This window comes from Erythrolamprus reginae, chromosome 6 (assembly GCF_031021105.1).
Source record: "Erythrolamprus reginae isolate rEryReg1 chromosome 6, rEryReg1.hap1, whole genome shotgun sequence".
NCBI classification, from domain to species: domain Eukaryota; kingdom Metazoa; phylum Chordata; class Lepidosauria; order Squamata; family Dipsadidae; genus Erythrolamprus; species Erythrolamprus reginae.
The window spans coordinates 10,172,028-10,198,573 of NC_091955.1; the positions used below are offsets into that span (position 1 = coordinate 10,172,028).

Sequence of the window (26,546 nt, forward strand, 5' to 3'; positions counted from 1 at the left end):
CGGTTCTTATCTAGAAAGGTTCTTAAGTAGAGGCATTCTTAGGTAGAGGTACCACTGTTTGTTTGTTTGTTTGTTTGTTTGTTTGTTTGTTTGTTTGTTTGTTTGTTTGTTTGTTTGTTCGTTCGTTCGTTCGTTCAATTTTTATGCCGCCCTTCTCCTTAGACTCAGGGCGGCTTACAACATGTTAGCAATAGCACTTTTTAACAGAGCCAGCCTATTGCCCCCACAATCCGGGTCCTCATTTTACCCACCTGAGTCAACCTTGAGCCGGTGATGAGATCTGAACTGCTGACCTACAGATCTACAGTCAGCTTCAGTGACCTGCAGTACAACACTCTACCTGCTGCGCCACCCCGGCTCTATATATATATATATGTGTTTTCGTAGATTTTCACGGTACAGGTATGACGGTCTTGGTATATTCGGGTTTCTTCCCGTGTAGGATTTTGAAATTTCTGGCGACGTTTCGACGAAGCCATCGAGATAGAAAAACATCCCCAAAATATGAACAAGCAGGATGATACCTCCCGCTTACCAGACATCTGGAAACCAGCCCTCAAACGTATCCCAGGCATAGAAACCAGACTCAGAACACACATTGTAAAACAATCAAGTAGCCTGCAAGTTCCAACTACTCAGGATATCACGCCTAATCTACAATCATTAACTAATCAGCATACCTCAGCTACATCAACGACCCCAGATGTTACCCCACTGACTCACCAGGAAGTTTCTACACAACAGGCAATTGCTGAGCCATCAGACCACACCCAGCCACCAGTATTTATAGAAGGAAGGCAGCTCAGGTCTCGCAGTGTTCGCCTTAGAACAAGGACAGAAACACCAGCCTGAAGATGACGAGTGAGACCTCGTCGAGACGTCGCCAGAAATTTCAAAATTGACGCCCCTGTTTTAGAACATAACTGTAGTCAAAGCAGGAAGTAAAAATGCACAAGAGCTTGGTCTTAAATGTCTCTTCCTCTCCCAGGTAGTATTTGTATTTGTATTTGTATTTATTAGATTTGTATGCCGCCCCTCTCCACAGACTTGGGGCGGCTAACAACAATAAAAAAGACAACGTAAACAAATCTAATATTAAAAATAATCTAAAAAAAACCAATTTAAAGAACCAATCATACATACAAGCATACCATGTATAAATTCTATAAGCCTAGGGGGAAGGGAAAGTCTCAATTCCCCCATACCTGACGACAGAGGTGGGTTTTAAGGAGCTTGCGAAAGGCAAGGAGGATGGGGGCAACTCTGATATCTGGGGGGAGCTGGTTCCAGAGGGTAGGGGCCGCCACAGAGAAGGCTCTTCTCCTGGGTCCCGCCAAACGACATTGTTTAGTCGACGGGACCCGGAGAAGACCCACTCTGTGGGACCTTATCGGACGCTGGGATTCGTGCAGCAGAAGGCAGTCCCGGAGATATTCTGCTCCGATGCCATGAAGGGCTTTATAAGTCATAACCAACACTTTGAATTGTGACTGGAAATTGATCGGCAACCAATGCAGACTGCGGAGTGTTGGTGTAACATGGGCATGCCTTGGGAAAGCCCATGATTGCTCTCGCAGCTGCATTCTGCACAATCTGAAGTTTCAGAACACTTTTCAAAGGTAGCCCCATGTAGAGAGCATTACAGTAGTCGAGCCTCGAGGTGATGAGGGCATGAGTGACTGTGAGCAGTGAGTCCCGGTCCAGATAGGGCCGCAACTGGTGCACCAGGCGAACCTGGGCAAACACCCCCCTCACCACAGCTGAGGTAGTGAATAAAAAAGCAAGGAATCATCAAGGGGAGAGACTAAGGTTGATACAGAGTTATATCCTCAAGGCTGGAAAATATATAAGAAGATAATGAGGGCCTCCTCAAAGCAGAATGATTGGAATCCCGTCGGGATTAGGGATGATGACAGATGTGCTCTGAAGGACATCTGTATGCGAGTGGCAGCGAAGAATATAATTACACCCATTTTCCCTTGAGGTGGACAGACTTCAACGACTGATCAAGGAATACGTTTCCTATCGTTGGAAAAAATTGCTTCAAGCTACGGTGGGCAAACTACAGTAATAAATAGCAAGAGGTGGGTTTTCTTTTATTGGAGATCACCATTCTTTCTTTCTTTTTTAAAATTTTATTTTATTATATTTATTAATTGTTTATTTATTAATTGAATTTCCATGCCGCCCCTCTCCGAGGACTATATATAAAATATATACTCCGTTCTGCCGGGCTCTCTGGTAGGAGCCACCCGAAAATTCAAGGGTACAAATTTCAGACACACACACGTTTAAAAATTCAAAACAATGTTCTTTATCACAAAATTCAAAATAAACAAAGCACCCTTTTTGTATTGCAAAGAGGACTCATCCCAAAACAAACGGGTAGTCTGTACAATTTCCCTTAAGCAGTCATTAAGTACTTAGCTAGCAGCTGTGAAGAAACTTCACACCCCTTCTTCTCCCAACGAAGTGAGACACACACACACACTTTGCTCTGCTTTGGTTTCAAAGGCGTGAAAAAGCAACAAAGTCCAGCAACACAAGATTCCTGAAGAACTGCAATCAGATACTCTTTCACAACGGCCAAACCCACATGCTGCTATTTATAGCAGCAGCCCTAATTACTGGAGCCCCACCCAAACACAGGTGGCCTCCCTTATCTCCTGTAATATGTCCTTACTTGGTCTCTTCTACGCATAATTCTGCACTTGCATGGGTCCAACATGTCATCATCTGAAGCTATAGAAGATAAGGAAGATTGGCTGCCTTGGCTGTGTGCCAAGCCCCCCTCTTCCGAGTCACTCCCACCTTCTTCTTCGTCCGAGGAAACTAAACTCTGAACTGACTCTGTCGGCAATAACACAGGCCTGTGACATGTTGAAGTTTCCCCTGCATCCACCTCCACATTCCCTGGGTTAGGAGCTGGGCCAGAGCTAACCACAACATACTCCAAGGAATATATAAAATATTTTAAAAATCCAAATAGAAATAACAAATTAAGGGAAGGAAAAGAAGCAAGAAAAAGGGTGTGTGAGATTATTATTATTATTATTATTATTATTATTATTATTATTATTTATTGGATTTGTATGCTGCGCCTGTCCGGAGACTCGGGGCGGCTAACAGCAATAACAAGACAGCATACAATAATAATCCAATACTAAAAACAATTAAAAACCCATTATTATAAAAACCAAACATACATACAGACATACCATGCATAAAATTGTAAAGGCCTAGGGGGAAAGAGTATCTCAATTCCCCCATGCCTGGCGGCAGAGGTGGGTTTTAAATAGCTTACGAAAGGCAAGGAGGGTGGGAGCAATTCTAATCTCTGGGGGGAGTTGGTTCCAGAGGGCCGGGGTCGCCACAGAGAAGGCTCTTCCCCTGGGTCCCGCCAAGATAGAAGGAAGGGAGAGGGGAAAAATTGTATTGACGTTCGATTCCCTTTAGCACAATACAAAATAAAAACAGTCCAGCTTTTTGCTTTTCCACATGAATATATAACTAGCCATTTCTATAACGACATTTTTTTTCTGATCAAAAAGACCAAAGTCAAAGCTGCTGCTTCTTTTTTTACCATCACAAACACAAAATCCAGAAGTGATAATCAAATGACATAAGTCATCAACCTTTCTTAACTAGTAACAAGGGTTCTCAACCTTTCTAATGCCGCGGCCCCTAATACAGTTCCTCGTGTTGTGATGACCCCCAACCATAAGTCTAGCGCCAATTCTCCCAACAGAGCTTTAAGCTGATTGGCAGGAAGGTCAGAGGGACACCCCCACTGTAAACGCCTGATTGGTCGGATTGGGTCCGCAACTTGGGCATCCTCCTCGATCCACAGCTCACATTAGAGCACCATCTTTCAGCTGTGGCGAGGGGGATGTTTGCCCAGGTTCGCCTGGTGCACCAGTTGCGGCCCTATCTGGACCGGGACTCACTGCTCACAGTCACTCATGCCCTCATCACCTCGAGACTCGACTACTGTAACGCTCTCTACATGGGGCTACCTTTGAAAAGTGTTCGGAAACTTCAGATCGTGCAAAATGCAGCCGCGAGAACAGTCATGGGCTTTCCCAAATATGCCCATGTTTCACCAACACTCCGCAGTCTGCATTGGTTGCCGATCAATTTCCAGTCACAATTCAAAGTGTTGGTTATGACCTATAAAGCTTTTCATGGCATCGGACCAGAATATCTCCAGGACCGCCTTCTGCCGCATGAATCCCAGTGACCAGTTAGGTCCCACAGAGTGGGCCTTCTCCGGGTCCCGTCAACTAAACAATGCCGTTTGGCGGGACCCAGGGGAAGAGCCTTCTCTGTGGCGGCCCCAACCCTCTGGAACCAGCTCCCCCCAGAGATTAGAACTGCCCCACCCTCCTCGCCTTTCGTAAACTCCTTAAAATCCACCTTTGCCGTCAGGCATGGGGGAACTGAAACATCTCCCCCGGGCCTATACAGTTATGTATGGTATGCTTGTATGTATGTTTGCTTTTAATAATGGGGTTTTTAGTGTGTGTTTTTTTAATTATTAGATTTGTTATATATTGTTTATTATTGCTGTGAGCCGCCCCGAGTCTACGGAGAGGGATGGGATACAAATCTAATTAATAGATAGATAGATAGATAGATAGATAGATAGATAGATAGATAGATAGATAGATAGATAGATAGATAGATAGAAAAATATGTTCCGAGGCGTCAAAATAGAAGCTTTAGTTCCTAACACTGTGGGAAATTTGACCTCTGTGAAATGGTTTTTTGTCCACCAAAGGGGTCCCGACCCCCAAGTTGATAATCACTGCCCTAGATATTTATACATCACATTTTACACAAATATATTCAATTATGTTTTTGTGGATACTTCCGACTGCCTACAAAATGAAAAGAACCTTCCCATGATGTACCTTTAATCATATAGTAGTGATATCCCTCAGGGATACTATCTTTTTTTAAAAAAAAGAGGAATGACATGCAACTTTTATCTGTAAACCAGATCATGAGCCAAGATCTGCCAGCATAGCAATTTGATTTGGTGAAGTAATGGACATTACACGCATGAATAAATATGCGTTTCACAAGACCATGAAACACACGCGCTTCAGTTATAATTTGCCGTCTGCCGAATGAGTTTCCAACACAATCTTGTCTGCTGATGTAAAAAGAATTTCCAGTTTCCACGTCGTTACGAAGAAAACCTTCAGACACTTTGATCAAGAACAGCATGAGCTGATCTTCTGATTGCAACAGACAAATTATCTGAGATGTTCTAATAAACGAAGGGAAGCTCGTCTTATAGCCGTTGAACAAGACTGACAGTTTAATTAAACGGTAATCTAAGGAGCAGCGCCTACGCGCTCCCAAAATATGAAAGCGATTTGCATTCCATGATTACGAAAAGTGCTGGAGAAGCAGATGACATTTCCAGAAAAATCAGCTGCAGATTGGTATCGTTAGGAAAAAAAGGGAAGAGTTCTTCTCACAACAAAATACAGTGGTACCTCTACCTCAGTGATTTTCAACCTTTTTTGAGCCGCGGCACATTTTTTCCATTTACAAAACCATGGGGCACATTGAGGGGGGGGGGGGCGGCTAAAAAAAGTTTGGACAAAAAATTTCTCTCTCTTCCTCCCTTTCGCTCTATTTCTCTCTCCCTCTTTCTCTCCCTCTTTTTTCTCTCTCCATCCCTCTTTCTTTCTCTTCCTTCCTCTTTTTTGCTCTCTTTCTCTCTCCCTCCCTACTTCCCTCTATGTCTTTCTCTCTCCCACTTTCCCTCCCTCTTTCTTTCTCTCTCTTGCTTTCTTTCTCTCTTGTTCTCTTTCTCTCTCTTTCTTTCTCTTGCTTGCTTTCTCTCTTGTTTTCTTTCTCTCTCTTGCTTGCTTTCTCTCTCTCTTGCTCTTTCTTTCTTTCTCTCTCTTTCTTTCTCTCTCTCTTGTTTTCTTTCTCTCTCTGAGCTTCGCCGCACACCTGACCATGTCTCGCGGCACACTAGTGTGCCACGGCACACTGGTTGAAAAACACTGCTCTACCTAACAACGCCTCTGCTTAAGAACTTTTCTAGATAAGAACCGGGTGTCCAAGATTTTTTTGCCTCTTCTCAAGAACCATTTTCTACTTTAAGAACCCGATCCTGGAAAAATTTCCCAGGAAATTTGAGAGCGGCACGAAGGCCCGGCCAGTTTCCTGCCATTCTCCCTGGGTTTCTCTCTCTGTCGCATTGTACAGGAGGCAGCCTTGCACCGGGTGTACGGGAGGCACATGCTCCTCCTCTCTGCCTCAGAGTCCCTCTTTTTTTTTTTAAGCCTTAAAGTTTTGGATTTTTTTGATTCCCCTCCCCTTTTTCCTTCTGCAGTGACTGTCCTCCTCCTCTTCTTCCTCCTCCTCCTCCCACCCCAATTCCAAGCTTTTATTTCTTTCCTAATGGGTTTGCACGCATTATTTCCTTTTACATTGATTCCTATGGGAAAAATTGCTTCTACTTACAAACCTTTCTACTTAAGAACCTGGTCACGGAACGAATTAAGTTCTTAAGTAGAGGTGCCACTGTACTTTACTCCACCAGACTTGAAATTCTCCAATTAGACAACTTACAACTGCGACGTCTCCGTTCCGACCTAACTATTGTTCATAAAATCATATTTTAAATTTATTTGGATTTGTCATGAATTGCTGTATCTTGTTGTGAGCCGCCCCGAGTCTGCGGAGAGGGGCGGCATACAAATCTAAATAATAAATAAATAAATATACCAAAATGTCCAACCTGTTAGCGACTTCTTCACCTTCAACCGCAACAACACATAAGCAGTAATAGATTTAAACTCAATGTCAACCGCTCGTGACTGCAAACGTGACTGCAAAAAATACGACTTCAGCAATAGAGTCATCAACGTCTGGAATGCTCTACCTTAGATTATCTACAATTGACCTCTCCCCCCTTTCTAAGAGGTAAGAAAGAAAGAAAGAAAGAAAGAAAGAAAGAAAGAAAGAAAGAAAGAAAGAGAAAGAGAGAGAGAGAGAAAGAAAGAAAGAGAGAGAAAGAAAGAGAGAGAGAGAGAAAGAAAGAAAGAAAGAGAGAGAGAGAAAGAGAGAGAGAAGAAGAAAGAAAGAAAGAAAGAAAGAAAGAAAGAAAGAAAGAAAGAAAAATACTTGTTTATGTACAATTTGGAATAGGAAGAGAAAATTGAAGTCTGCAATTCTAATAAATTCTCAAGGGTATGGGCGACTTACACCTCTTTTCCACTGCTTGATCATTGGTTAAATGAAGTGCCTGGAGATTAAACTATAGTACTTTGACTCCAGAACAGCCTTGATGGCAGGGTGGATTTGATTTAAATCAAGTCGGTTTAAATCACAAGTTAAATGGTGATTTAAATCACTAGTAAAGAGGCTTGATTTAAATCGACTTGATTTAAATAATTTTTAAAGAGCAACTCTCATGTCCTGCAATAGCTCCTCCTCTGACCCACTGTTGAGTCCCCTATCATCCCGTTCACTTTCATGGGACGACTGGCGTTGCAGCAGTGATGCAACAAGGTAAGGGACATAGCGGGCAGTAGGTGAGCAGATGCCGGCTAACAGGCGTTGCCATTATGGATCTGAAATGACAAGTGCTCTTTAATATTATATTTATAACTTGCTTAGGTTTCACTTTCATTTTCACTGGTTGCCCTTCCTCCCCAGACTTACAGTCTGGTGGTACAAATGCATTTGTCTACAAACAATCATAGTTTGCAGTGTACGTAGATTTGCAAAACAATGGGCTAAAAGAATATCCCTAAACTTTGTTTTATGATTATTTTTTTTTCCTCATGGTTACTGGGAAATTGCATGAATGCATCCATGCAGTACATATTATCTCAGTTTGCGGAGCTTGGATTCAATGAATGAGTTTACCAAAAATGTAAATAAATACAGAACAGAACAGGATAGGGTAGGACTAGGACAAAATAGGAATAGGAATAGGGTAGGGTAGAATGGAATAGAATTAGAATTGAATAAAAATTGAATTAGAATTGAATTAGAACTAGAACTAGAACTAGAACTAGAACTAGAATAGAATAGAATAGAATAGAATAGAATAGAATAGAATAGAATAGAATAGAATAGAACAGAACAGGAATTCTATATTGGCCAAGAGGGGCGGCATACAAATCTAATAAATTATTATTACTGTATTATTATTAATAATAATAATAATAATAATAATAATAATAATAATAATAATAATAATTTGTCATTGGTGCCACATGCTATATACAGCCTCATGCTATGTAACTAAGCTCCATTCCAAGCGGAATAAACTAAATGATTAATGTATCTTAAATAGAAAACTATTTTTAGATCGGTTTTTACTCCCAAAGCATTTTATTAAAATAAATTTGATTTTTTTAAAAATTAAACATCCGATTTAAATAAACAAAAATCCAGGATAAAATTGGCCAGTTTCAAATTGTTTACACAGCATGAGCAGCTGATAAAATCCTTCCCAAAATAAAATCTTATTTGTCACGTAATTAGAAAACAGGCTGTACGTTACAGCTTAAAAATTCATAATTCTTAGTCCAGGTAAATATTTATCCATTTGATTAAAAACTCAACTGCATCTCTTAGCAAAAAGATCTGCTAATATGATAAGAGAGCCAGTTTGGTTCAGCGAGTTAAGGTAGCAGGTAGAAAGCAGGTGGTTATGAGTTCAAGTCCCGTCTTAGTCATGAAAGGCAACTAGATGACCTTGGGCTAGTCATTCTCTCTCAGCCTGACATACCTCAAAGGGTTGTTGTTGTTGTAGGGAAAAGGTTTGTAAAAATAATAAAGCTGAGATACAAATAAGTAAATAAAATATGCAACTCGCCCCAAGAAATTGACCTTCTTTGATTACTTTAACCTAAAAACAGACCCTCAAAATTTCTCTGAGTTATGTACAGCAGTGATCGGACTCATTCGAGACAATGATGAATCCGCATACAGACGGGAAGTTGAACAACTATCCTTGTGGTGTGACAAGAACAATCTAGAACTGAACACACTCAAAACCGTAGAAATGGTGGTAGACTTTAAGAGAAACCCTTCCACCCTTCCACCTCTCACAATACTAGACAACACAGTATCAACAGTAGAGACCTTCAAATTTCTAGGTTCTATCATATCTCAAGACCTAAAATGGTCACCTAACATCAAAAACATCATCAAAAAAGCACAACAAAGAATGTTCTTTCTGCGCCAGCTCAGGAAGCTCAAACTGCCCAAGGAGCTGCTGATCCAGTTCTACAGAGGAATCATTGAGTCTGTCATCTGCACCTCTATAACTGTCTGGTTTGGTGCTGCAACCCAACAGGACCGACACAGACTTCAGAGGACAATCAGAACTGCAGAAAAAACAATTGCTGCCAGCCTGCCTTCCATTGAGGACCTGTATACTGCACGAGTCAAAAAGAGGGTGGGAAAAATATTTACTGACCCCTCGCATCCTGGACACAAACTGTTTCAACTCCTACCCTCAAAACGTCGCTACAGAGCACTGCACACCAAGACAACTAGACACAAGAACAGTTTTTTTCCGAACGCCATCACTCTACTAAACAAATAATTCCCTCAACACTGTCAGTCTTTCTACTAAATCTGCACTTCTATTCTACTAGTTTTTCTCATCATTCCTATCACCCATTTCCTCCCATGTTGTCTGTATGACTGTAACTTGTTGCTTATATCCTAAGATTTTTATTAATATTGCTTATTTGACCCCTATGACAATCATTAAGTGTCGTACCACATGATTCTTGACAAATGTATATTTTATTTTATGTACGCTGAGAGCATATGCACCAAGACAAATTCCTTGTGTGTCCAATCACATTGGCCAATAAAATTCTATTCTAGCAGCTATTTCTGGAAAAAGTGACCATATAATGTAATAGATGCAATTTTTTAAAAAAAAAAAAAGTTGTACGCTGTCCAGAGTAACTTTCCAGGCAATGGGCGGCCATATAAAATTTGACTAATAAATGATGAATGCATTAAAACGAGTGTTATTTATTTACTTCGGTGATGTGTGTGCCTTCCAATTCCAAAAAGACACTGAGCAGTTTACATAATACAAACATAAAAACACAAAATACTAAAAGGAAAATATTTTTTTAAAAAAAAATAAAATAAAAATCCAGACCCAAGCATACAGAAAAACAAGTTTTGCTAAGGAAAAGTTTGCATAACTTGGCGCTTTTTCAGACTTGTTAATCACGGTTCGCAAACCATGAAGACCACATTTGCATATCGCACTAAGCAAAAACAAACCACACATATGATGTGAGAGCCTGCTGTACAAAAAGATGCATAACTTTTATTCAATGCGTTTTTATTTCAGGCTTTTTTGACCAAGGTAAGAATTCATGTAAAACTTTACAACCCTAAAAAAAAAAAAAATAGTTGCAACATAAAAGGCAGTCTTTGATTATACAAGGAGCTAAACAATTATAACAAGAAATCAATATATACTGCTCAAAAAACCAAAGGGAACATTCAAATAACACATCCTAGATCTAAATGAATGAAATATTCTGATTGAATACTTTGTTCTGTACAAAGTTGAATGTGCACAACAGCATGTGAAATTGATTGTCAATCAGTGTTGCTTCCTAAGGGGCCAGTTTGATTTCACGGAAGTTTGATTTACTTGCAGTTATATTGTGTTGTTTAAGTGTTCCCTTTATTTTTGGAGGTGTATATTCATTCATTTCTTGTATGTATGCATGTATCTATCTACCTATCTACCTATCTATCTATACCCCGAGCGGTCATGGACCTTCCCAGGTATGACCATGTTTCTCCAGTACTCCGTGGACTACATTGGCTGCCAATTGGTTTCCAGACACAATTCAAAGTGTTGGTTATGATCTCCTAAAGCCCTACATGCCAAGAAGGCTTCAAGAGTTGTAAACCTAATCCTACGTAGCTTCTGCTCTAGCAATCTCACACTACTTACCAGAGCTTACAAAACTTTTGCCAGACCCAGCTCATCCGTTTGGAACCCATATCGCATCTCAGACATCAACACCCTTGAAAATGTCCAAAGATACTTCACCAGAAGAGCCCTTCACTCCTCCACTCGAAACAGAATACCCTACGAGACTAGACTTCCAATCCTGGGTCTTGAAAGCTTAGAACTACGACACCTTAAACATGATCTAAGTATTGCCCAAAAGATCATATGCTGCAACATTCTGCCTGTCGGCGACTACTTCAGCTTCAACCACAACAACACAAGAGCACACAACAGATTTAAACTTAATATTAACCGCTCCAAACTTGACTGTAAAAAATATGACTTCAGTAACCGAGTTGTCGAAGCGTGGAACTCATTACCGGACTCCATAGTGTCATCCCCAAACCCCCAACACTTTACCCTTAGATTATCTACGGTTGACCTATCCAGATTCCTAAGAGGTCAGTAAGGGGCGAGTACAAGTGCACTAGAGTGCCTTCCGTCCCCTGTCCTATTGCTCTCCTATATCTCCTATACCTTTCTTCTATTCCTATATCTCTTCTTCTATTCTTTCATTGATATGTTCTATTACTATATCTTCTTTTCTATTATTTCTTAGATATATTTTACTATGAGTATCTCCTCTATAACCTTCATGTATTTTACTATGTGTGTGTATATATATATATATATATATATACCTACTACAACCCTCATTGTGTATTGGACTAAATTAATGAATGAATGAATCAATCAATCAATCAATCAATCAATCAATCAATATTTGAGGAACCGCCTTCTGCTGCATGAGTCCCAGCCACCGGTTACGTCCCACAGAGTCAGCCTTCTCCAGGCCCCGTCAACTAGATAATGCCGCTTGGTAGGCCCAGGGGCCTTCTCTGTGGGGGCCCCAGCCCTCTGGAATCAGCTCCCCCCAGAGATTCGCACTTCCCCCACCCTCCTCGCCTTCCATAAGAGTCTAAAGACTCATCTATGCTGCCAGGTTTGGAGCCATTAGACTCTAGGCCCCTGGCCAACAAATGATATGCATGTTGTTGTTGAGTGAGAATGGTTGGTTTTTAATATACTGTAATGGGGATTTTAGGTTAGATAAGTGGGTTTTATATAAATTGGATTTAGAATTTGTATTGTATTGTTCTTTTTATATGTTGTAAGCCGCCCCGAGTCCCCGGAGAGGAGCGGCATATAAATCCAATCAATCAATCATTCAACATCTAATTTTACATAACACACACATGCAAACAAATTTTGAAAAATCCCTATTATGGGGGGGAAAAACGTAAGATCAGAGTGAAAATGTTTCTGGCCCATGTGGCAGAGTCGGGCAGTGCCATCCAGATTTTACAGAATACAGAATAACAGAGTTGGAAGAGTAATTTAACAACAAGACGACAAATCAAAGGACATAAAGAATAAATAAAACCCAAAATGGATTGAAACCTTTAAATAACATTTAAAACAACAAGTCGCAATATAGCTGTCAACAAATATGGTTGACAAACTTGTTATATATGTGGAAGGTTTGGATGGTAACGTTATAAACTCAAGATTAGTATGGTTATTGATTACATATGATTCACTCACAGAGAAAATGGAAGGGGGAAATGTAAATTGTATTATGAAGACTCAAATTTATTTATTTATTTATTCATTTATTCATTCATTCATTCATTCATTCATTCATTCATTTATTTATTCATTTATTCATTCATTCATTCATTCATTCAACTTCAATCCCGCCCAATCTCAAAGGACACTAGACACAACCAGACACAAATAACAATGTTATATGCACTTACTTATATATCGACTAAGTTACTATGAACAAACTCTCTATGTAGTGAAAATGCTTTACATTGTTTCTTTAGTACCTTTCTTATGATGTTTACCATTTACATTACACTATGGAAAATGTTTTTTTTCTATATTGTTTGTTTGTACTGTTATTGTTTTTCTGTTTTGTTTTGTTTGATTTTCTTTATAATATATGTTTCTTTTTTCTCTATGTTTGCTTTTAAACATGTATTTAATAAAGGTTGTTTTAAACAGAGTTGGAAAAGACCTTAGAGGTCTTCTAGCCCAGTGTTTCCCAACCTTGGCTACTTGAAGATATCTGGACTTCAACTCCCAGAATTCTCCTGAGATCAAGGAGCTCTCCCAAAAAAGCCAACTGACCCCAACACTTATAAACCACTATGATTCACTAAGCCCTCTCGGGGGGGGGGGGGGGAACAAAAAACAAAACCAAAGTTTGCAGACAGGTAATATCTGATTAGACACTTCACCTGCCCCAATTCCTCTCCTTCAGGTGCCCCATAAGAGTCAGCCCAGCCTTGCCCTCATCCATTGTTATTATCCTATAATTATTACATTATCCCACCACTAAAGAGAGAGAGAAAGAGAGAGAGAGTTACAGAGAGGACTATTTACATCTGGGCCTGATGCAATTACATCTGGGTTCTTCTTGCCCAAAGGCAGGCTGCCAGCTAAGGAAGAACCCCACCAGGAAAAAAAAGATGTTTTGCAAAAGAATTGTGCCAGCCCATGAGCACACCACGCATTGTTCAACAGAATGATCCATGCTTGGAATGTACTACCGACTCCGTGGTTTCTTTCCCAACCCCTCCAAAATTTTAACCTTAGGCTGTCTACTGTCGACTTCACCCCATTCCTAAGAGATCTGTAAGGGCATAAACGCACCAGAGTGCCTACCGTCCCTGTCCTACTGCCCTCATTATCTGTATATCTGTATTTACTATGTTTATACCCATACCTGCTATCTTGTATAGGTTCTGACAATATATATATATATGTATGTATGTATGTAGGTAGGTAGGTAGGTAGGTAGGTAGGTAGGTAGGTAGATAGATAGATAGATAGATAGATAGATAGATAGATAGATAGATAGATAGATAGATAGATAGATAGATAGATAGATAAAGAAACGATAGACATCACGATGTCCAGAACGGTTAAAAAAATTATTTAAAAATTACTAAGCTTTCGTCAGCCCCTGCTGACTTCATCAGAGAATAAAATCCCCATTGTACTATACCTGGACCTTGCATGTTTAGGACAATTCTTAATACATACATACATACATACATACATACATACATACATACATACATGCACACACACACATAAATAAATACATGCATATATATATGCACAAATAAATACATAAATACAAGCAAACAAACAAATATACAAACAAATAATCAGAACTGCACATCAGAACTCGGAGAAGGGCAGCATACAAATGCAATTAATTCTCTATTCTATTCTCTATTCTATTCTATATTCTCTTCTCTTCTCTATTCTATTCTCTATTCTCTATTCTGTTCTATTCTCTATTCTATTCTATATACTGTACTATTCTCTATTCTATTCTATTCTCTATTCTATTCTCTATTCTCTATTCTCTTCTATTCTATATACTATTCTCTATTCTATTCTATTCTCTATTCTATTCTCTCAATCTGCCATCAGAACCAACTGGATCCCAATGGGGAGGTCGGGGAATCCAGGAGCAAGACGGCAGGCGGATCTCGCCCAGCTGATCTGCTCTTTTAGGGCTCCAAAGAAGGCAACCCAGGGGGAATATCCCCCAGCCCACGAATGCCACCTTGGCCGCAGGCCCTGCCTGCCTGTGGGGAAAAGCAGGCCTGCGGAGAGGAAGCACGGATGCATTCCCCCCACCAGCAGCCCCCGGGCAGGGAAGCGGGGAGCGAGCATGGAGAGGGGGGGGGGGCATTTTTTTTCTGAAACCAAGCCCCCCACCCACCCATCCCGAAGACCCTGCAGCCGCTTCCCGGCGCTTCCCAGGCAGGGCCGCCCTTTGCAATGCCGACATCTTTGCCTCCGCGCCCCCGCAGACACCCAACACCGCCCCCTCACAGCGCCCCCGGCTCGCCGCGGCCCCCTCACCTGCAGCCACACCTCCGCCTCCAGGGCGCCTGCGCTAAGGAGGGACCTATCAGCAGGCGCGAGGCTCCGCCTGTCCTCTCTCGCCAAGCTGAGGGAGAGATGGAGAGGAGAGTGGGTTGGGGACCTGTCGCGAGGTCATCCAGCCGGGGAGGCTCTGGAGCGTGGAAGGGTGAAGCTCCGAGGCCTTCCCGAAGGTCTCTCTCTCTCACTCACTCTCTTGATAGGCCTCTGTAAGGCAGAAAGGGTAAAGGCAACAGCTGTCTCTCTCAGGTGCAGGGTGTAGGCAAAGTTGGCTCTTGTGGACTTCAACTCCCAGAATTCCTGAGCTAGCATGATCGGCTCGGGAATTCTGGGAGTTGAAGTCCACAAGTTATAGAAGAGCCAACTTTGCCTACCCCCGCTTCTGGTGCAAAGGGACGCCTGAGGTCACCTGGACCAGTGTTGCTCAATCTGAGGGATTTGTAGATGAACTGCAGATCCCAGAATTTCCCCTTCCTAGCATACATGGACTGTAACACCCAGAATTCCCTCAGCATGGAATGAAAATCCCAGAATGTTCCCAGCATGCATGGACCACAATTCCCAGACTCCCCCTCCTAGCATACATGGACTGTATCTCCCAGAATTCCTTTAGCATGGACTGCAAATCCCAGAATCCTCGCAGCAGGCCTGAACTGCAACACGTAAAGAAGAATAGAATAGAATAGAATAGAATTCTTTATTGGTCAAGAATGATTGGAGACACAAGGAATTTGTCTTTGGTGCATATTATTATTATTATTATTATTATTATTATTATTATTATTATTATTATTTATTAGATTTGTATGCCGCCCCTCTCCGCAGTGTACATAAAAGAAAAGATACATTCCCTCAGCATGGAATGAAAATCCCAGAATCCTCCCAGTATGCATGGACTGCAACACCCAGAATTCCTCAGCCAGCCTGCATGAACTGAAAATCCCAGACTCTCCCTCCAAGCATAAATGGACTACAGCTCCCAGAATTCCGCACCAGACAGGCATGGATTGCAACTCCCACAGTTCCTCAGTCAGCCTGTGTATCCTGCAAATCCCAGAATCCTTCCAGCATACATTCTAGGATGGAATACAGGCATAGATACAGCTCCTACAATTCCCCACCAGGTTTGCATGGACTGCAACTCCCAAAATTCTTTAGTCAGCACGCTAGTTGGGGCATTCACCCATTTCAACTGTGCTCAGAACCCCAGCCTGGGACAGAGTTAAGGAGAATGTTTCTTTTCAACAGCCACTCATCCTTGTTCAGAAATAGCGGCCCACTCAGCTGGGGTAGCATAAGGAGGGCCATGGAGGGAAGAATGAATCAATAAATAATAAATCAATATATTCAAGTTGTGTTTCAAAGATTTATGATGTGGACAGGATAATGGAAAGACAAAATTCCTTTTCAACCTTCTAAACTATGAGAGCAATAATTTGACTACAGATGTTGCTGTAGAAATTATAAAGGCAGCTTTGCTGAAACAGACTACAAAGGACAATATGTGGCACATAGTGAAATATATATGTGTGTGTGTGTGTTTATATGTGTACATGTATCACATGTTTTTGCTGAATTTGAAAATTAAGGGAGACTAGGATATATATATATTTACACATACACACACACACTGCTCAAAAAAATAAAGGGAACACTTAAAAACAGAATATAACTTCAAGTAAATCAACATGGGGTTGTGTAAATGGAATAGTTGTGCAAATGAAATATTCAATTATAATATTTCATTCATTCAGATTTAGGATGTGTTATTTGAGTGCTTCCTTTATTTTTTTGAGATAAAGACAAAGCTGAAGGGGTCAGATCCTGTAGCCTAGAGGTTAATTCTCTGCCTTACTAAGGCAAAGGCTGCAAGTTCAAATCCCAGTGAGGGTATGGCCAGCTGATAAGGCCGAAATAGATCTATCCTAGTCTCCCTTAATTTTAAATTCAGCAAAAACATACACACCCACAAACACACATATGCGCGCGCACACACACACACACACAAATTGTCCTAAAATGCAAGTTCCAGCTATAGTTATAAACAAAGAGGCAGCAGCCATCACGATCTCTGGAACGTTAAAACTTATTTTAAAACTGCTAAAAAGTTAGTAACTTTTTAGTAGTTTTAAAATAAAGTGCCTCTTTGTTTATACATATTTAAAATAAACTGCCTCTTTGTTTATATATATATACAAAATAATACAATGGGGCAAAACAGTAACTCAAAGATATAACTCAGCATGTTAAATCAGAATGCCCTGCTTACAAAATAGAAAAATATTCCTCTTTTTTTTTTCTATGTTGGAAAAAAAACCTGACAAATGAAAATATACAAAGAGGAGAAGCCCACTCAAGGGCAAATATTAACTCTTTTTAACCTTAGTTGCTTCAGAAGGCAAACAGGCTAAAGCCCATGGAAATATAACAATTGGAGGAAAATTCAATAATGGCAAGAGGAGCTGCAAAAATAAAAACTCTTTTTTATCAACAGGATTGTTCTTAAAAGGTCTGCCAAGGAAATTAAACTGGAAAAATCAAGCTGAACCTCCACAGACAAAAGATGTCTGTGAAGCTACTCAATCGTCCGAGTCATGATTGTCCCAAAGGTGTTTCTTCAAAACCAAGTAGACTTTCTTGGCGTTTCGTTTTCTTTCTTTTCCTTGAAAAGATTTAGCTTCTGATCCAAGAAACTGAAGATATTTTCAAGGGGGGGGGGGAAGAGGGGGGAAATCAGTCGCTTTTTGAAAAAAGCAACTTTGGGATCGGAATTTGTTCTGTCTGGGTCACTCCAGAAGCCAATACCAACCCAAAAAGAGAATCCAGACACACTGGTAAAAGGCAAAAGCAGTTTTATAAAAGTCAAGAAAAACACAGGTAACAGAAAATGTCCTTACAAACAGGAAAATGCTGTATCTTCAGATATATCCACGAAGGCAAAAGTCCATGCAGCAATACAGGATTCTTGCTGCCAAGCCGAGGCTGTAGATAGCAGACCTACACCTCCCACGGGTCTTCCAAAGCTGCTGGGCCACAAGCCAGGAACAGAGACGCCGAGAAACAAGACAGGATAACGCCGCTCCAAACTGAGAACACTCCACATGGCTTCAAGGGCTTGCCTGCCTTTTAAACTAAGGAGGACCACACCCAAACCCAGCTGTTCCTAATTCAGTGCTGATAATACTTCTTTAATTGCTCCTTTCTTTGATCTGACCGTCTCTCTGGCATGTCAATGACGGCTTGAGCCTCATCACCTAATGACTCCAAACTACTGTAGTGGCTGGGGAGAGCCCCCCCCCCCCGGGCTTTCATGCTGTTCTCCTTCATCCCATTCCTGATTTTCCTCTCCCCCGTCCGACTGTTCAGCCCCCTCCTCTTCGCTGTCATCCTCCTCCGGGCATGGAGCCAGCAGAGACACAGCCGGTCCCTGAGCAGCCTCAGGCTGAACCACAACAGAATTCAAGCGCATTTATTAAAAATGTGGATAGATAAATACCAGTGCGTGGAGGCAAGGAATCTCTCTTGCAACAAACATTAAAATTTATTTACGGACAAGCTATAAAATTAAGGCAGATCGGCTGCACTTGAACAAGAGGATTTTAAGCAAACAAATTATGCAATCCTATATATGTATGTTATGTATATGCATGCCATGTTTGGGTCTAATCAGTCTTAGGAAAGAATGAAGCCACACCAGGAATGCACACACACACATATACACACAGGAAAAGCTCAAATAGCACATTGAGCAGAATAGAAAAATAGCTAAAGCTTATAGAAAGCTGAGAATTATCAAGGGGGGGGGGTGGAAATCGGAGAAGCATAACATATGGGTTGGCCCATTATTAGGAATGGAAATGGAATAGAACAATTCCCAATTTGCTTAGATCCCAGGATCTCAACCGAGGCAACATGACACAACATTAAATAAATATCTCGGCTGCTGCGTGTTTTTATTTTTGCATTCTCTCTCTGCCTCTCTGTCTCTGTCTCTCTCCCTCTCTCTCTCTCCCTTCCTCCTTCTCTTCCTCCCCCGTATATACAGTACTGTATATAAACACATATACACATATATAGAAACATAGAAACATAGAAGACTGACGGCAGAAAAAGACCTCATGGTCCATCTAGTCTGCCCTTATACTATTTCCTGTATTTTATCTTACAATGGATATATGTTTATCCCAGGCATGTTTAAATTCAGTTACTGTGGATTTACCCACCACGTCTGCTGGAAGTTTGTTCCAAGGATCTACTACTCTTTCAGTAAAATAATATTTTCTCATGTTACCTTTGATCTTTCCCCCAACTAACTTCAGATTGTGCCCCCTTGTTCTTGTGTTCACTTTCCTATTAAAAACACTTCCCTCCTGAATCCTATTTAACCCTTTAACATATTTAAATGTTTCAATCATGTCCCCCCTTTTCCTTCTGTCTTCCAGACTATACAGATTGAGTTCATTCAGTCTTTCCTGATACGTTTTATACTTAAGACCTTCCACCATTCTTGTAGCCCGTCTTTGGAACCGTTCAATTTTGTCAATATCTTTTTGTAGGTGAGGTCTCCAGAACTGAACACAGTACTCCAAATGTGGTCTCACCAGCGCTCTATATAAGGGGATCACAATCTCCCTCTTCCTGCTTGTTATACCTCTAGTTATGCAGCCAAGCATCCTACTTGCTTTTCCTACCGCCCGACCACACTGCTCACCCATTTTGAGACTGTCAGAAATCACTACCCCTAAATCCTTCTCTTCTGAAGTTTTTGCTAACACAGAACAGCCAATGCAATACTCAGATTGAGGATTCCTTTTCCCCAAGTGCATTATTTTACATTTGGAAATATATATACACATATACATACATATATACTGGTACATACATACATACATACATACATACATACATACATACATACATACAGTACATACATGCATGCATACACTGCTAAAAAATAAATAAAGGAAACACTTAAAAAACAGAATATAACTTCAGGTAAATCAAACTTCCGTGAAATCAAACTGTCCACTTAGGAAGCGACACTGATTGACAATCAATTTCACATGCTGTTGTGCAAATGGAATAGTTGTGCAAATGAAATATCCAATGAGAATATTTCGTTCATTCAGATCTAGGATGTGTTATTTGCTCAAAAAAAAACAAAGGGAACACTCAGATAACACATCCTAGATCTGAATGAATGAAATATTCTCATTGAATATTTCATTTGCACACCTATTCCATTTGCATGTGAAATTGACTATTAATCAGTGTTGCTTCCTAAATGGACAGTTTGATTTCACAGAAGTTTGATTTACTTGAAGTTATATTCTGGTTTTTAAGTGTTCCCTTTATTTTTTTTGAGCAGTGTATAAACACAAACACACACACACACACACATATAGTGCATTTAATTGTTAACTGCCATGTTTGAGATAGATGGCATATAAATTCAAATAAATACAGTACTCCCCATTCCACTCCAGATTGGAAAATATCTTGTATAAACCGTCACATTAGAGAAACATCTTTCAGCTGTGGTGAGGGGGGCGTTTGCCCAGGTTCGCCTGGTGCACCAGTTGTGGCCCTATTTGGACCGGGAGTCACTCCTCACAGTCATTCATGCCCTCATCACCTCGAGGCTCGACTACTGTAATGCTCTCTCCATGGGGCTACCTTTAAAGAATGTTCGGAAACTTCAGATCGTGCAGAATGCAGCTGCGAGAGCAATCATGGGCTTTCCCAAACATGCCCATGTTACACCAACACTCCGCAGTCTGCATTGGTTGCCGATCAGTTTCCAGTCACAATTCAAAGTGTTGGCTATGACCTATAAAGCCCTTCATGACACCCGACCAGATTATCTCAGGGACCGCCTTCTGTTGCACGAATCCCAGCGACCAGTTAGGTCCCACAGAGTTAGCCTTCTCCGGGTCCCGTCAACTAAACAATGTTGTTTGGCGGGACCCAGGGGAAGAGCCTTCTCTGTGGCAGCCCCGGCCCTCTGGAACCAACTCCCCCCAGAGATTAGAATTGCCCCCACCCTCCTTCTTAAAACCACCTCTGCCGCCAGGCATGGGGGAACTGAGATATTCTTTCCCCCTAGGCCTTTACAATTTTATGCATGTATGTTTGGTTTTATAATAAGTGTTTTTTTCTTTTTAGGTGTTTTAGTATTGGATTGTTACATGCTGTTTTTATTACTGTTGTTAGCCGCCCCGAGGCTACGGAATACAAATCCAATAGATAGATAGATAGATAGATAGATAGATAGATAGATAGATAGATAGATAGATAGATAGATAGATAGATAGATAGATAGATAGAAAGTAAGTAAGTAAGTAAGTAAGTAAGTAAGTAAGTAAGTAAGTAAGTAAGTAAATAAATAAATAAATAAATAAAATGTTTTATTTTTAAGGTTTGAGAGACCCACCGGATGCTGGGCAAAAAACCCCTAGTAATATATTCACAATATCCAGCTAGAATTTAGAAAATGCGGTTTTTGCAAGGATGCTGTTTTTGCAAGTGCTTCTCAAGGCTTTCCAGAATTAGGTTATTAAATCGCTCCAAACTCAATTGCAGAAAATACGACTTCAGCAATAGAGTAGTTAATGCCTGGAATGATTTGCCCGACTCCGTTGTTACAGCCTCAAACTCTCACAGCTTCAACCTTAAAACGTCTACCATGGATGGACCTTATCCCATTCCTAAAAGGAATGGGGTGCGTGCATAAGTGTGCATAAGCGCACCAGCGTGCCTACCGTCCCTGTCTTACTGTCCCCATTTATTTGTATTCATTTCCTCCATTTATGTCCATGTTCATATTCATACCTGCCATCTTCTACAACAGAACTAATAAGTAAGAAAAGAAAAGTTCTAGGCGGGAATATCAAGTGTGTAAAGTTATCCTAAAAGCGTCGTAATCTTTTAGCTTAAACGGACTTAAAGGTAAATCGAGCGGAACGGTTTTTTAGTCATAGAACAGCAGAAACCAGACCCAGAGAAAATTGTGGGTTTTTTTTTTCCCAACTCAAAACTTCATGACACAGCAATGAGCTAAAGATAGCATTGAGTGCCCCGTGATTAACAATGCTTAGGGTGCTGGGTTTCACCCACTTTGAAAAAGACCTAGGAACAATCAAAGTGCTTAAATTAAAGAGCTAATTAAAAAATGAGAGATTTAGCATTTAACCAACGATAATCCGCTTATACCGGTTCCCTGTAACAGCCTTCCAAAAATCATACAACAGCATAGCGAGAAGCAACGTGTATTTTGTTTCTGAACCCAAATTTTAATGTGGTTCAACAGAATACGACTGCTGAGCTAGATGGATAGTCATATTTTTGCAGTGTTGAACTTGCCTACATCCTACATTTCTATTCTGTTCTGTTCTGTTCTATTTTATTCTGTCCTGTCTATCCTGCTTTGGACAAGGATAGCAGAAACATGTTTTAGTATGTATGCAAAAACTTTTGCCAGACCCATCCTTGAATACAGCTCATCTGTTTGGAACCCATATCGCATCTCAGACATTAACACCCTTGAAAATGTCCACAGATACTTCACCAGAAGAGCCCTTCACTCCTCCACTCGAAATAGAATACCCTATGAGACTAGACTTTCAATCCTGGGCCTAGAAAGTTTAGAACTAAGACGCCTTAAACAAGATCTAAGTATTGCCCACAAGATCATATGCTGCAATGTCCTGCCTGTCGGCGACTACTTCAGCTTCAACCACAACAACACAAGAGCACACAACAGATTTAAACTTAATTTTAACCGCTCCAAACTTGACTGTAAAAAATATGACTTCAGTAACCAAGTTGTCGAAGCGTGGAACTCATTACCGGACTCCATAGTGTCATCCCCAAACCCCCAACACTTTACCCTTAGATTATCTACGGTTGACCTATCCAGATTCCTAAGAGGTCAGTAAGGGGCGAGTACAAGTGCACTAGAGTGCCTTCCGTCCCCTGTCCTATTGCTCTCCTATATCTCCTATACCTTTCTTCTATTCCTATGTCTCTTCTTCTATTCTTTCATTGATATGTTCTATTACTTTGTCTTCTTTTCTATTATTTCTTAGATATATTTTACTATGAGTATCTCCTCTATAACCTTCATCATGTATTTTACTATGTGTATATAGATATATACCCACTAAAACCCTCATTGTGTATTGGACAAAATAAATAAATAAATAAATAAATAAATAAATAAATAAATAAATAAATAAATAAATAAATAAATAAATAAATAAATAAATAAATAAATAAATAAATAAATAAATAAATAAATTTTAAAAAAGCAATTGGGACGTGTGCTTGAAACTACAAGTAGTCCTCAACTTACGACCAGTGGTGAAATCCACTTACCTTCCCTACTGGTTCGGAAGTGCATGCTTCACACACACAGTTTTTCACCCTCTGCGCATGTGCAGAACTATTTGCGCATGTGCATCTGCAGAGGATTAAAAAATTGCCAACCTCCGGGCAGGTGGGCGGAGCCCTATGCTGCTGCCGCTACTAGTTCTCGAAAACCACGGGGACCGCCACTACCGGTATGCCCAGACCAGGCTGAAATGGTAGCATTTGAGCCCTGCTTACAACCAATTCCTTTGACAAGAGTTTGAAGCTACAATTTATTTATTTTATTATTTTATTTTATTATTTGGATTTGTATGCCGCCCCTCTCCGAAGACTACAATGGTGCTGTCAAAGTAATTTATGACCTGTCTTTACAATTGCAACAACCGTACCATCCCCCTGGATCACAGGATCACAATTCAGGCATTTGGCAATCACTTTGTGTTTACGAGGGTTGTAGCATTCTATGGTCACATCACTACGATTTGCAACCTTCACAACTGGGCCTATGAACAGTGGGTACTATGTATACAGTGGTACTTCTACCTAAGAATGCCTCTACTTAAGAACTTTTCTAGATAAGAACCGGGTGTTCAAGATTTTTTTTGCATCTTCTTAAGAACCTACTTAAGAATCTATTTGGACTGGGAGTCACTGCTGACAGTCACTCATGCCCTCATCACCTCGAGGCTCGACTACTGTAATGCTCTCTACATGGGGCTACCTTTGAAGAGTGTTCGGAAACTTCAGATCGTGCAGAATGCAGCTGCGAGAGCAGTCATGGGCTTCCCTAGGTATGCCCATGTAACACCAACACTCCGCAGTCTGCATTGGTTGCTGATCAGTTTCCGGTCACAATTCAAAGTGTTGGTTATGACCTATAAAGCCTTTCATGGCATCGGACCAGAACATCTCCGGGGCCGCCTTCTGCCGCACGAATCCCTGCGACCAGTTAGGTCCCACAGAGTGGGCCTTCTCCGGGTCCCGTCAACTAAACAATGTCGTCTGGCGGGACCCAGGGGAAGAGCTTTCTCTGTGGCAGCCCCGACCCTCTGGAACCGTCTCCCCCTGGAGATTAGGATTGCCCCCATCCTCCTTGCCTTTCGTAAACTTCTTAAAACCCACCTCTGCTGTCAGGCATGGGGGAACTGAGACATCTCCCCCAGTCCTATATAATTTATGTATGGTATGTGGCTGCCAGTCTTTTCTTAAAAACCTCCAGCGATGAAGCATTTGCAACTTCTGGAGGCAAGTAGTTCCACTGGTTAATTGTCCTAACTGTCAGGAAGTTTCTCTTTAGTCCTAGGTTGCTTTTCTCCTGAATTGGTCCCCATCCCTTGTTTCTTGTCTTGCCTTTTGGTGCTTTAGAACAGTGATTTTCAACCTTTTTTGAGTTGCGGCACATTTTTTACATATACAAAATCATGGGGCACATTGAGCAGGGGGGAGGGGGGGGCTAAAAAAAGTTTGGACAAAAAAATTTATCTCTCTCTCTTCCTCCCTTTCACTCTATTTCTCTCCCTCTTTCTCTCTCTTCCTTCCCCTCTCTATCCATCCCTCTTTCTTTCTCTCTTCCTTCCTTCTTCTCTTTTTTGCTCTCTTTCTATCTCTCCCTCCTTCCCTGCCTCTCTTTTTCTCTCTCTTGCTTGCTTTCTCTCTCTCTCTCTTGCTTTCTCTCTCTCTCTCTCTCTTTCTCTCTTGCTTTCTTTTTCTCTCTCTCTCTCTCTTGCTTTCTCTCTCTCGCTTTCTTCCTCTCTCTTTCTCTCTTGCTTTCTTTCTCTCTCTCTTGCTTTCTTTCTTTCTCTCTCTTTCTCTCTCTTGCTGAGCTTCGCGGCACACCTGACCATGCCTCACGGCACACTAATGTGCCACGGCGCACTGGTTGAAAAACACTGCTTTAGAAAATAAGTTGACCCCCCTCTTCTTTGTGGCAACCCTTCAAATACTTGTAAAACTCACCAACAAGTGAAATGCACCAGACAGGATAAGTGGAAAAATAGCCTAATTTGTGGCAGATCAGAAGGAGTACAGTAACACATTTTCTGACTAACAAATATAATTAAAAAAACATATGTTTTGATTGGCTGCGGCTCCTGGCTTTCATTATAATTGGCTAGCTGGAAATTCTAACTGCTTTTGATTGGTGGTTGTGTTTTTTCTAATTTGGCATGGGGGTAAATTAAAGTCAGTGCTGTGAAAAGGATTGATTGATTCATTTGTATTGATTTCGTTTATTTAATGTATAGGCGCTATAAATCACAGCTCTGGTTGGTGCACAACATAAAATGATTAAGCCGAATAATATAAAGGTCACACAAAGCTAACAAGCTTGGGAAAAGCTTGGTTTTTAGCTGATGGCGATGTGATTTATTTTAATTGTTTCTACAAAATAGGTCTTGCACCACTCTCATACATCAACCAGTTTTTCAGTCTGCCAAACAATCTTGTTACAAAGAATATTTCTGAGTGTTTCCTGTCTGTTGAAATGTGCTGTTTTATTAATCTTGCTCTACTGTGTTTTTATTTTTTTAAAATCGGAATGTCTTCTTTTAAAAAGTGGCACATAAAATATAAAAATATCTTTGGCTTAAACTTGAGGGAAGCAACTGGTTTCGTGCAATTCTGTAAACCCAAAGCGAGCCAACCATATTATGTTTTCCACCATAGGTGAAGCCAATTGTAAATTCACTTGTGACATCTGTGGACACTGCAGCCAAGCACTGGTACATATAAATATATGTAAAATTCACATTCCTAGTGCAGTCCAATTCCCGAAGGACTTTGGGCAGCATACCGAATTTAAAACAATGATAGAAAACTGAATTCTACACAGAAACATAGAAACATAGAAGACTGACGGCAGAAAAAGACCTCATGGTCCATCTAGTCTGCCCTTATACTAATTTTTTTATTTTATCTTAGGATGGATCTATGTTTATCCCAGGCATGTTTAAATTCAGTTACTGTGCATTTACCAACCATGTCTGCTGGAAGTTTGTTCCAAGGATCTACTACTCTTTCAGTAAAATAATATTTTCTCACGTTGCTTTTGATCTTTCCCCCAACTAACGTCAGATTGTGTCCCCTTGTTCTTGTGTTCACTTTCCTATTAAAAACACTTCCCTCCTGGACCTTATTTAACCCTTTCACATATTTAAATGTTTCGATCATGTCCCCCCTTTTCCTTCTATCCTCCAGACTATACAGATTGAGTTCATTAAGT

General features: G+C 40.7%; 1 protein-coding gene across 1 annotated transcript in view; it reads right to left on the reverse strand.

Moving 5' to 3' along the window:
* Nucleotides 1–14,960, reverse strand: part of CCDC91 (coiled-coil domain containing 91) — a 168,151-nt gene extending 153,191 nt beyond the window's left edge. Inside the window, exon 1 of the mRNA XM_070755232.1 lies at nt 14,936–14,960. The gene's annotated coding sequence lies outside the window, so the exon portion shown is untranslated. The remainder of the gene's footprint in view (nt 1–14,935) is intronic.
* Nucleotides 14,961–26,546: the final 11,586 nt, after the last annotated feature.